The sequence below is a fragment of the Lygodium microphyllum genome, chromosome 15 (genome assembly GCF_053477565.2).
Source record: "Lygodium microphyllum isolate KBCC chromosome 15, Lygodium_microphyllum_v1.1.10, whole genome shotgun sequence".
Lineage (NCBI taxonomy): Eukaryota > Viridiplantae > Streptophyta > Polypodiopsida > Schizaeales > Lygodiaceae > Lygodium > Lygodium microphyllum.
Genome location: NC_141149.1, coordinates 45,628,268 through 45,641,255, shown reverse-complemented (window position 1 = coordinate 45,641,255; position 12,988 = coordinate 45,628,268). Strand labels below are relative to the sequence as shown.

Here is a 12,988-nt window from a genome sequence, read left to right as displayed (position 1 = left end):
TGTGAAATTTGAACCATTCAGGGTGCACAAGATAGGCTGAAAGCTTTGACTTTCATTCAGCAGTTTGATGCAGCCTATTCTGGGGGAAACTTCACCGAATCCTCTAAGATTCGAAAGGTAGCCACTTTCTCGAAGGGAAATGCATTGCAGTGGTGGTCCACGCTCTTGATGCAAGGTAGAGCACCGTCAACATGGGTACAATTTAAGCGAATGTTTGCATCGAATTGGTTGACTAGTACCTTTGAGGTGGACATCATGACAGCTTGGAATAAGCTTGATGCAAAGGAATGCAAGAATTTAGAGCAATACAATAAGAAGTTTTGGGATGCATTGCTGCCCCTCACTTCTTATCGGTCAGTTCCCCTTCATGAGCAGGTGGAGAAGTATGTATGTGGTTTGCCTAAAGGAATCAGGGATTTTTGCATTAAATCCACTGTTTCAAGCATGTCTCAACTTATAGAAACTGCTACTACAGTTGATACATTGCTGTGTGGAAAATATGTCGGCTTTCAAGACCATGATGAGTCAAATGTCAAGGAAACGAAGGCTGAGAAAAATGGCAGATCTGAAAATCAGGCTGAAAAGAGGCAAAAACAGCAGCAAAGACCTTCGAAAAGTGTGGCACAGCATAGAGAATTGAGGGCTGCTAATAAATGTTACATATGTGAATAGGAGGGACACATTGCTAGGAACTGTCCTAATCAACAACAAGCCGATAACGATGATAGCAGATGAGAGAATCAGTGATGTATGAAATATCACACTAGGTTGCATGTGATGAAAGATCGGACATGCATTGTATGTTAGCAAGTGAAGCATGGTAAGCAAAAGATGCCGCAGTTTATTACAGCTTATGTAAGGATAAAGCATGCGTTTCAAAGAACTTAAGGAACGTAAAAGGGAGCAGCTGATCGCCATGGATGTGTTTTGTATTTTCCAAAGGGTGATTCTATATTGCTGCATTTTGAAAAGGCAAGGCTAATAAGATGAAAGGGCAAAAGGGAATGTATCCGAAGTTCAGAATGAGGAACAATGGACCTTTCCAGGTGTTAGAGAGGATCAAAGATGTGGTATATCGGCTGACATTGCCTCTACACTAGTGGATACACTATGCCTTCCATGTGAGCTTGTTGAGGCCTTTTTATGGTGATGTGCCTAAGGATGTATCTGCTGAAATTCAGTCCAATGTAGAGGAGCTGAATAAGATATTGGTATCTGGGCAGATTTTGGCACATAAAGAGAAAAGGTCAAAGGTAAAGCTTCCATAAGCTATTGGGTGAAGTTTCACAATTGTTCACCAATGGATGCTAAATGGATGGAAGAGGATGACTTGGCAGACCATCCTCAGTTGTTGCAGCTTTACCTTGATACCTTTCAGTTAGAGCCAACTTTGGATTGGGCTCTTTCAGGTTCAGTAGGGCAAGGGTCCAGAGTACCACTTAATACTCAAGGGGGAGGTAGCACTTCCACTCCTGCAGGAATGGACAGCTCTCGTGTATAGTGGATCTCGGATGTATTCAATATGCATCCAAGGTACTGTGCTGACAGTATGTCTGCCATGAGGTCACTATTCAGTGTACTAGTCACTGTGGTATGTACGCAGATGGGTATGGTTTTCACTGCAGCTCTGAAACTGTACATTTGCATCAAGTTATGATCATGAGAGACTGATTACCGAGTGCTAGTTTTCAGTGTATGATCATTAGTTTTAGTGGTATTCAGCTGGTTCTTTGGATAGCAGCATGTGTATTGAATGCCATTGGCAATTCAGCCATGGTTTTGGCTCAGTTTATGCTTTACTATGGTTGTGTAGTTAGCACTGTTGAGAAACAAGAGTTTGGGATGCATCCGATGAGTTTCTGGCAATAGTTCTCGACTATTGTTGAGCTTTATGCTATGTTTATGCTGGCTGCAAATTTTCAGCAAATGGTGGGCATAAGAGATAGTTAGCCAGCAATGGCCAATGCTGTGTTGACTATGATGCCTTGTGAAAATTCTAGTGCAATATTGTTTGCTTCAATACATTACAGTGCAATCGAGGACAATTGCAAGGATTTCAAGGGGGTGATATGTTATGAGGACGTGAAAATTTGATGCTTTGCTTATGTTTAATCAACATTTGATTAAAGGATTAATCAAATGTGCAATTAAAATATGCACATGTGTTGCACATGTGAGGTGCAAGCTAATTTTTCACAGTTGAAGGCCGAAGGACCCTGTGAAAAATTGGGTGTCAAAGGCAAAAGTTGTAACAAGTTACACTTGTTAGATTCTAGGTGAATTTTGGTGTCAGTTTACCCCTAGGACCATTAATTGGCCATTAAGTGTCAGTGGTGACACTAGAGACTAGGCATTAATTAATGGATTAATGCTTGTCCAAGGGTCAATTAATGCATGGGACCACTTTGGGTTGCAAATGGCCTAGCCAATTAATTTTTGGATGGGCAAGGTCAATTTTCTAGGCATGGATTAAGGGCTGAATTAATTTTTAGAATTAATTACATGATTGGAAATTGCTGAAAATGGATTAAGAAAGCTGCCACTTGGCAAAAATTTCCCATGCAAGTGGAGGAAAGGCTAAATAGGGCTGAAGGAAGAGAGAAATCTTGTTTTTCCATTTTGGAGTTGTTGGAAAGAGATGTTGGACTGTTGCTGCCAGCTTTTGGGACCAATTCCCAGTCATTGGAGACCATTTTGGTGATGGAGATTGCATATTCTTGCCCTGGGAAGCTGGCAATTGTTGCTGATGCACTTTCTCCTAAAGATCACAGTCTCTGATGCTCCTATTGTTGTTGGTGCATCTGTTTGGGGCTGGTAGAGCAGGGCAGCAACAGATTTTGATCAGTTCTTCGTGACAAATCTCAGAATTTTCTCTCTATAGCATTCTCTCATCTCCTTCAGTCTATGCTCAACCATTCTCAACAATTCTTAGCCATTCGGAGGAGATCTCAGCCATTTTTGGTGGGCTGATCTGTAATTTCTGCAGTAAACCCTAATTTGCAGCAGAAATTAGGGTTTAGTAGCCACCTTGGGATCTGTGCCAGAGATTGAAGGCTCAAGGGATTGAAATCAGCAGCTGATAATTAAAGATTGTCAAGGGATTTTAGGAGCTAGCCCATCCCGAATTGATTTGGGGCAGCATTTGGCCAGCCAAGGGTCAAATTGGAGAAGAAGTCCTGGGTGAATCAAGGGGCAAATGACCCAAAAGGCTTGCTAGTTATTTATGACAGCAAGAGCAATTGGCTAGCAGGAGGAGATTGAAGAATCTCATGTTGTACTCCTTCCAATTGAATGAAAGCTAAAGAAATACCGCAAGGGGCGCCAATTTTGGGGCCAACAAGGTGTCTACTATCCAAGAATGTTATGGTAAAGTGTGTGTTTCATTTTATGTGCATTTATTTATTGCTGTAATTAACTCTTCAATCAAGTTATTACCAAGAAGAAAGGCTGGTTTCATCAAGAAGTCTCTATTGGAATTGGTGCAGCCCATCCGCTTTATGTTATGGAAAAAGAAAGCAATCATTTGGTTCAATTGTGGATATCTTGGCAGCTTATTACTACTTCAAAATGGTTGAAAGGAGCTACTTTATTGGATGTCTCTTCATATGATAGTTCTAAGATTGGCACTTTTGCAAGCCCTTTGTTTGTAGAGTCATCGTTCACTAATGTTGCAAAATTCTTTATCAAGCAAACTAGTTTCTCTCATGGTCGCATGACTATCTAGGTATCTTGGTGGCATGTGCTGATCTCTACATGGCCTCTTCAAATGTCGCAGTCATTTCTCCTAACTCATTTGATTGCCTCTTGGCAAGAGATTTTTCAGTTTATAGATTGGTTTCCTCCTAATCTCCGAAAGGAGGCTAATTCGTTATAGATAGAAGTGTTGGCCACTTTCAGGTTGCTTAATTGGCTAGATAAAGAATTGCAGCAATATAATTTTAGTTGGATGGCTAGATTGGGGATGCAAATGGTACGTGATGTTGTCATTCTTGGGCAGTCTTGTCTTTAATTCTTTATGTCACATATGCGAATACTTTTGAGTGCCTAGAGGCTATAGCTAGATCTAGTCGACCCTACAGGATCGGCTTTACCGCTATAATCCATTGTCTGCTTTTCAGCCTACTTTACCTTGGCAAGATTGGATCTTTGTGAAACCTAATAATTTTTTAAAAAGCTCAGCTAATTAGATCTACCATAAGATGGTAGAGAATAAGCGATGGATCATTGAGAAAGCTAATAAATTTATCAAGGGTAAGTTTTTATATGGAGATTGCTTATTGATGGTTTTTCTATTCAAATGGCAAGCTCAATACATGTGGATATTGATGATGGACCACTTGGTTAGATAGGTCCACACATCTACACTTAGCACGTTGGTGGTCATTATGATTTTCACATGGCTATTGACTTATTACTTATTATATTTAGTTAGTTACACCTACCTACAACTGACATAGTTATAGCGCCAGTCAATTAGTATAGTCAATTGTGTACCATTTTACTTAGTAAGCTCCTTTCCTTCATGTTATATCTTATCTATACTTTATGTACATTGTATTGTGTGAAGAAGAAAAAAAAACCAGTGAGAAAACATTTTGGTCTCTATCTCTTATCTTGTGTTCTTGAGTGAGCTTTCTCTTATGTGTAGTATGCGTGTTCGGCGCAATAGCTCAACCAAGTCCCCCTACCACGTGATTTGTGACATAGTATCAGAGTGGCGCCATTGAGAGGCTATCTTTGAAGGCTGAAGTGAAGGAGAAAGAGCAAGGATTGAAGCAAGCAAACAATCAATAAGAAGCTCTCCCATTCTTTCTCTCTTTTCCTTCCATAGTGCCTATGAGAGCATTGGAAGCAAGGCAGAGGAAAAATGTTAGATTGCTGTGATATTCAATGAGTAAGAAAAATGGTATATATTTTGCAAAATATTTTTAGGATTTTACTATTGTGTTTTAGCCATATGAGGTCATTTCGGGTCCCGTTTTAGCATACATACGATAATGTATAGTATGTTGATTCAGACACATCTAATCATATGACCACGCATGCTGAATAGTTTAGAGAGATACATGATTTACAAAGTCCATGTTATGTAGAGGTAGGTGATAATTTGTGTCATCCAATTTCACTTATTAAAAAAGTTTCTTTGTTCTTGTATGATGGCCAGACAAAGCGTTTGTCAGATGTTTTACACGTATCATCCATCACAAAGAATTTGGTATCTATTGGTCAAATGGTAGAGTAAAGGTTACATCTTTAATTTAATATGAAAGGATATTTTATTGAACACTTTAATGATAAGTGTAGGTTGATTGCAAGAGTAGAGTTGGCCGGATCTTTACCTTGGATCCTAGAATTTCTGCTATACATGCTAAAGGCAAAAGTATGGTTACAGACATTAAAATATGGCACAAACATACTGGGTATGTAAATTTGCAAAGGCTCTAATTAATGCAGTCTAAAGAGTTGGTTACAAGTTTACCTACATTCAAAGTTATAGAATTACATAAAGTTTGTGAAGCACATAAGGCAATTGTTTTCGCATGATAGAGATATAAGCAAAAATATACTTGATGTTGTGCATATAGATGTTTAGGGGTCTACCCAGAATATATCTCTTGGTGGCAGTAAGTATTTTGTTATATTCATTGATGATTGCTCTAGAAAACTCTAGGTATATTTCATGAAGGAAAAGAGTGAAGTGTTTAAGTAGTTCAAAACTTTCAAGGTGGTTGTGAAACAAAAATAGACTTGAAAATTAAGTGCTTGAGGTCATTGAGTATTTCAAAACTTTTAAGGTTGTTGTTTAAGCTTGAAAATTACGTTGACGTTAGATGGAGGAAGAGAATATCTTTTAAATGAGTTCAATGATTTTTTGAGGACTCATGGGATAAAGCAATAGTTTACACGTAGGTATACCCCAGAACAAAATGGGATTGCAAAAAGAAAGAACAAACATATTGCACAAGTTACATAGGCATTGATGGGGCTGAAAAGAATATGCCCAAGTATTTTTTGTCTAAGGCTGCTCATACAACTCTCTACATTATGAGCAGGTGGTCTCCCATAGTTGCACTTCATGATATGACTTCTAAAAAATATTTTACAAGCAAGAAACTTAATATATCATACTTGAAAGTGTTTGGTTGTATTGTATACATTCATGTGCCTAATAAGATGGGAAAAGTGATCCCTCCACTAAGTGCAATACACGCCACTGCACCCTGACTAATAGTATCAACAAGAGAAATCATACGAGACCCAAATCCCACGGTGGACATTAGCTACCTCAAAAAAGACTAGCTTACATGATCAAATGCATTTTCAATATCAAGCTGAAGCATAACAACCTGCTGGCTTGGAGCTTTAGTATAGTCAATTCCCATTTGAACATTCAAGATGTTGTGCATTATACTCCGGCCCTTGATGAAACTGTATTGACGTGGATGAACAAAATACGAAAATACTTTTTGCAATCTCTTGGCAATGATTTTAGAGAAGATTTTATATAGAGAACCCATAACAGAAATGGGTCTCCATTGTTTCAAAGAGGTTGGAGAGGGAACCTTAGGCAATAACCGAATGACTGCAATCTTTAGTCTAAAGGCATCATACTAGAATTTCACACTTGTTGACATAGGCGAGTCAATGGGTCCTTAAGCTATTCCACATGGGCTAAAAACAACTCATTAGGAAGCCCATCCCAGCCAGGGCTTTTGTTTTGAGGTAAATGGAACAACACATCTTCCGAAATATCAACCTCCAACAAATCAACCCATTCTGGCTTAACTTGGTTACTAACCAAATCACAAATGTATCAGCGAGCAGAATGAACCGCATTAGAAAGAATCTCGTGTGGGCCCAACAATGATTTATAAAAGTCAATATACATCTTGATCATGGATGCATGATCTATCACCATAACACCTTGCTCATCCATGAAACACACAATATTTTGCTGAGCATATTTCTAGTGTAATCGAGCAAAGAAATGATGGGATTGACAGTTATTGTTGTGTAAAGCTTCCACTTTGGCCAGCAATTTGTATTTACCATATTCCTCTTCTTGTAGAGATTGAACTTTGCCTTTCAACCATTCAATGCATGTGAGCAAGTCATCAATGGTATCCCCTGACTGACACAAAGACAAAGAATGGGCCAACAAAGATTGCGCATGCTGCAATTCAACGCGTAAAGAGAAAGCATGCTGAATACCATGCTGTCGGGATAACGATTGTGCATTATCCCTAAAACCAACCCATGCTTCCATCCCTTCAGATAGGACCCTGGAGCGAGACAAAGCAATTAATTGCTGAATACATTCCAAAAACTGATTTTGCAGCAGAAAAGATTAAGCTTTGGCTGCCTAAAATTTCTCCATCTCGCTTCGGATCACATCTACAAGATCTGCCCTTTGCAAACTAGCAATTGAAGCATGAGAAGGAAGCTGTTGTTGTTGGGAATAGAAAACATCCCAAGGAGGCACCAATCTCCCACGCACGTCAAAGCGCAAAGCAGAATCAGGAGCCCTTTTATCATCCACATCAACTGCAAGAACATGTGAAGGTTGAGGTTTCAAATAGAACCCCCTGCCTCTACATTGAAAACCCTTAGTGATAGGCTGCAGAGATAGGTGGATAGGAGTCGACCAAAGCTCCTATTTGGCATTACGTCTAACCGTAGTGACCCAAGAATTATCCTAAGGAGGCAAGTTCTGATCCATCGAAAGAGATGGACGCTCAATACTGGGTTGGGAAGCAACCTTCTTTCCATTGTCTTGTCCATGTTGTGACCATCGGCTCAGGATCAATGTCTGGCTACTGAACCATTTGCTGGGAATGATGGTTTGGCATATCCAAGTCAGGATCCATAGAACGCTGCAATACCTCTCAGCTTCTATCACATTTTGAAATGAAATGTCCCAACTGGCCACATCTGAAATAGTATCCAGCGAATGTGTCCCATTTCAACTCATAAACCAAAGTTTGCAACCCCGGAACCTCAAAATGAACTTTGGTTGGGCGAGGTTTCCCTGTATCCCAAAGCATACAGGCCCTATTTCTATTGTGGGAGGCCAACCAAGGGTCCATCAACACCTCACCAAGAGATCTCAAAACCAAAGGAAGAAGTTGCCAAAGATGTGCAGGAAAATCAACCACCTCAACCCAAATTGGGTATGCTTGCCTAAGTACCTCCTGAAACTCCGCCATAGGCCTCCATGAGATTATATATACTAATTGAGCATCCATGAACAGAGGGATACGTTGCATAATGTGAGCACACACTTCGGGGGAACAAAAAAGTACCTCAAAAAAACCCCTCAGTCCATCATAAATCTCTTCCAAAAGAGGGGCCTGCACTTGCCCTGAAGCATCAACTTGACACACCTCAACATTGACAAGCATAGACTGCAAGCAAGCACAAGTTCTAGTGATCAAAGGAGTTCTTTCGGTAAAGTAAAAGATGGCTGCCCTCGCATGAAAATCAGCAATCTGCTGTAGGACCAGATCAGTTCCCATAACAGCAACCACATGTTCCCCTCCTGGTAAAGAACTCGCTTTACCCTCATTGGCATGATCATAATCTGACATAAGATTTTTGGCATTGGCTAGCATAAACTGAAGAGACTCATCAGACTGTGAACATGAAGCATGAACATTTTGCTGAGGCAAATTCGGGGCACACAAAGCTAGTTCATCAACCAACATCTTATGACGTTTACTCATCTCATCCCCATCCATTAACTGCCCAAAATCTTCAGCTGAGGAGTCACCATCCGATTCTACCAAATCTTTATAATCCCCATTCCCTATATGCTAGTCAAGAAAGGCCATATCAATATCATTAGACACCTGCAAATTCGCTATAATTGATCTTTATGCTTATTACACACTCTATTCTCAACTTTGACTGTCTATCACATATCTGAACTGAATTTGTCACCTTCTACAGGCCATTGTGCTTCAGGTTCTCTACACAGATCGAGAATTCGTTGTATTGTCTATATAGCCTTCTCACAGTCTCTCTCACTCTCTCTCAATCTTACCCGAAAGCAAAACAAGATGCCACGAACAGACCCTGCACAGGTCAAATGTCAGATCGGGAGCCACGAACCGCAAGTCAGACAACCTTCAAGCTTGCCAACAACCACAAGGTCACAGGCGAGCTCCTTATGTAGAAGACACAGATACCTAGCATTAGGTGTAGGACAATTTGGCGACAGGGTGGGTAGTCGATGTGAGAACAGGAGTGGATTGAAGCTCAGCTGAGAGTGGAGTAGACGGTGTAGAGTGAAAGCACGATACCCAATGCAATAGACTAAAGTGTAAGGTGCAAGTACAAAGTACAACTCTTAATTAGGGTTGTAAGAGGGTGTTCACATCCAAAGTGTGTGAAACACGATAAGTACTCGAAACTATGTAACATATGCACAAAAAATAAAGGGAATAAATCTGGGGAAAAAAACCTCTCGTACAGAGAGTAAAAAGTGCCCCAGTGTCCTACTGGAGATCACCGATACTCCTTTGTGAGCGTAGGCATGAGTAAAACCAACAAACTCCCTTGGAGTGAAGAGTGAAGGGTCATCCGCTACCAAAGGAGATCAAATTTAAAGCATTGCGAAATGCTTCAAATTTGTTATGAGGGCTTTGGTGAAGATGTTTGCCACATTACTAGTGGTAGAACAATAGACAAGGCTGATATCTCTAGTATGTAGCCTCTCTCTAACAAAGTGATAATGGATCTCAATGTGTTTCGTGCGTGCATGAAACGCTGGGTTCCGTGCCACTGCAATGGCACTTTGACTGTTAGTGAACCAAGGAGCAGGCTCCGTGACAGACACATCAAAATCAGCTAGCAAGCATCTAAGCCATACGCATTCAACTGTGGTAGTGAAAGCTTCCTTGTATTCAACTTCACATGATGATGTGGCAACAGTGGATTGTTTCTTACTAAGCCAAGAAATGCAAGATGAGCCAAGAAAAAAATAGTTGCCACTAGTGGAGTGACAAGAATTATAATCACTATCCCAATTAGAATCACTATAAGCATGTAAGTGCAATGGTCTCCCCCTGGCATAAAGCAATCCAAGAGTCCTAGTATCCTGCAAGTAACAGAAAACATGCTTGACAACTTGCCAATGTGACATGCGTGGCTGATGCATATATCTGCTCAGGGCTGAAATTGCAAACTGTATGTCTAGCCTAGTGTTACATAGGTAGATAAGGCACCCAATTGCTGGAGTATATGTGTGTATATCAAACAAGTCACTGTTATCATGCAATGAAAACTTCACTCGAGGTTCTATTGGTGTATAGACTGGCTTGCAATCCTGTAAGCCAAACTTTTCAAGAAGTTTACCAATGTATCTTGATTGTGATAAACCAATGCCTCTAGCATCATGAATGAACCGAATGTCGAAGTAATAGTGCAAAGACCCCAAATCTGACATCTCAAAAGTTTGCTGCAAATTTTGTTTGAATGCTGAAATCTGATCAGCATGTGTCCGGTCATCAACATATAGACAAATGATCAGCATTGATCCACCCTCTTTACATACGTAAAGAGTAGACTCTCATGAGTTGTTTATGAACCCTTAGATGAGTAAAAAAGCATCAATCTTTATGTACCAAGATCGAGGAGTTTGTTTCAAGCCATATAAAGCCTTTTTCAGCTTACAACCCAAGTGTTTGGATCTCTCAACTGCAAAACCAATGGGCTGTTGTACATATACTTCTTCATGAAGTTCCCCATGTAAAAAAGCAGTCTTTATATCTAGTTGATGCACAGTCCATCCATAATGGGCAGCCAATGTAACCATAGGCTTGATGGTAGTCATGCGGGAGGTAGGAGCAAATGTCTCCTCATAGCCAATACCTTTCTTCTGTGCATAGCCCTTGGCTACAAGCCTGGTTTTATATTTGTCAATGGATCCATTTGCATTCCTTTGCAGCTTGTAGACCCATTTTGTTTTAATGGCTTTCTTCCCAATAGGCAAAGACACTAAATCCCATGTTTGATTCTTAGTGATGGAATCAAACTCAGCTTGCATTGCTGCCATCCAATGCACACTATGTTGTGTATCCTCAAAACATTCAGGTTCCTCTCCTCATCATCAACAGTATTTGCTGCCATAACAAACTCCATGGTATGTGCATTATCATGCACACGAGCTTGCCTTCTTGTACGACCAGCCATGGGAGCATCCAAATGACTATCTTTCATAGTCTGCAAATACCATCTAGGCATTTGTCTGGCCTCCTGATTGTGCACAAGCATTTGCTCAATTTCAGATTCAGCACTATGCTGAATATTCAGATCAGCCATGGGCTGATTTTCTGCATTATCCAATGGAGTAGCTGGCTGAACATTAAGTTTACTTGCTGAAACTCCAGCTGAATCACCAAATGAAATGGGCAGCAGCCCTTCAAATACATCACTGATAGCCTAATGTGTCAAAACCAGAAAAGGGATAATTCTGATTTTTCATCGAAAACTGCATCCCTACTGACAAATACCTTTTTAGAGACAGGATCATATAGTCTATATCCTTTGCTCTCATTGCTGTACCCCACAAAAATGCATTTGACAACCTTGTTTTCCAACTTTTTTCTAAGTACCTTGGGAATGTGTGCATATGCAAGACACCCAAAAGTACGAAAAGTGCCCAACAGAAGGTTTTCGACTGTTCCAAGCCTCAAAAGGCGTAATATTCTTTAATGCTTTGGTGGGGCATCTATTCAAAACATGGCAAGCATACATAATTGCTTCCATCCAAAAATTGTGTGGCAAGCTTTTTGCTTTCAGCATACATCTAGCCATCTCAATGAGTGACCGATTCTTCCTCTCTGCAACCCCATTCTGTTATGGAGTATAAGCAGTAGTGTACTGATGAACAATGCCCTTCTGCTTCAAAAAAGAATTCAGCATAGAGGACATGTAATTCCCCCTGCTCGGTCGGAACGGAGAGTCTTCACCCTACAGCCAGATTGGTTTTCAATAAGTGCTACAAAAGCCAAAAATGCATCATACACTTCTAACTTTTTTACTTAAGAGTCAATCTAGCAGAAGCGAGTAAAGTCATCAATAAAAGTCACAAAATAGTAATAGCCACCCAATGACTTTGTCTGCATAGAGCCAAATACATCTGACTGCACTATTTGTAACTTGGCTGTGGCTCTAAAAGCAACATCACGGGGAAATGAAAACCGATGCATTTTCCCCAAAATACATCCCTCGCATAAGTGTTCAGGAGGTCTCTCCAAGAGAGGTAATCCATCAAGCATCTATGTATGCTGTAAAAGCATCAGCTACCATAGTTTACATGCCCCATGTGAGCATGCCATAACTCTGCCTGTAACATAGCAGGAGTAGGAGTGGACACTAAATAGGCCGATTGATCAACTGAAAGAGCATCCAACTCATATCACCCATGACATAGAGTGCCAGATAAGACCAAAGTAACACGTTTCTTATCTCACACCATACGTCTCTCATCATCAAAGGTGACCTACAAACCACACCGTGCCAGAGAAGAAATAGATAACAAATTCTTCTTTATACCTAGCACAAACAAGACATCTTGTAGGCAGAGAATAGAGCCATCAATGGGTGTGAGCACAATCTTCCCAATTCCTCTAATAGGGTATGATGCATTGTTGGCACATTGTACAGACTTGCCAACTGGGGTTGCAACAATAGAAGCAAACAAATCTATGCGAGATGTAATGTGCCTAGACGCACCATTGTCAAAAAACCATGTGCCTGTATCCTCAGTAGAGCTAAATGCTCTATCAGCCCAAGAAGAGTCATAACTGCATGTATAAAAACAATAGTCCCTGTCTACAACAAATGACGCTAACTCAGTAGTAGTGGAAGGAGCATCGGAAACAGACATCCCTGACTTCTTCTCCTTGGCTATGCACTTTCCACACTCAGTGATGTAGCGGCTTGGCTTCTTGCAATAATGACATTTTCTCTTATTGGCTTGCAT

At 40.4% G+C, this 12,988-nt stretch overlaps 1 protein-coding gene across 9 annotated transcripts in view; it reads right to left on the bottom strand.

Moving 5' to 3' along the window:
• RUS5 (root UVB sensitive protein (Protein of unknown function, DUF647)) overlaps window positions 1-12,988 on the bottom strand; it is a 218,744-nt gene that overhangs the window by 21,650 nt on the left and 184,106 nt on the right. The window lies entirely within an intron of this gene.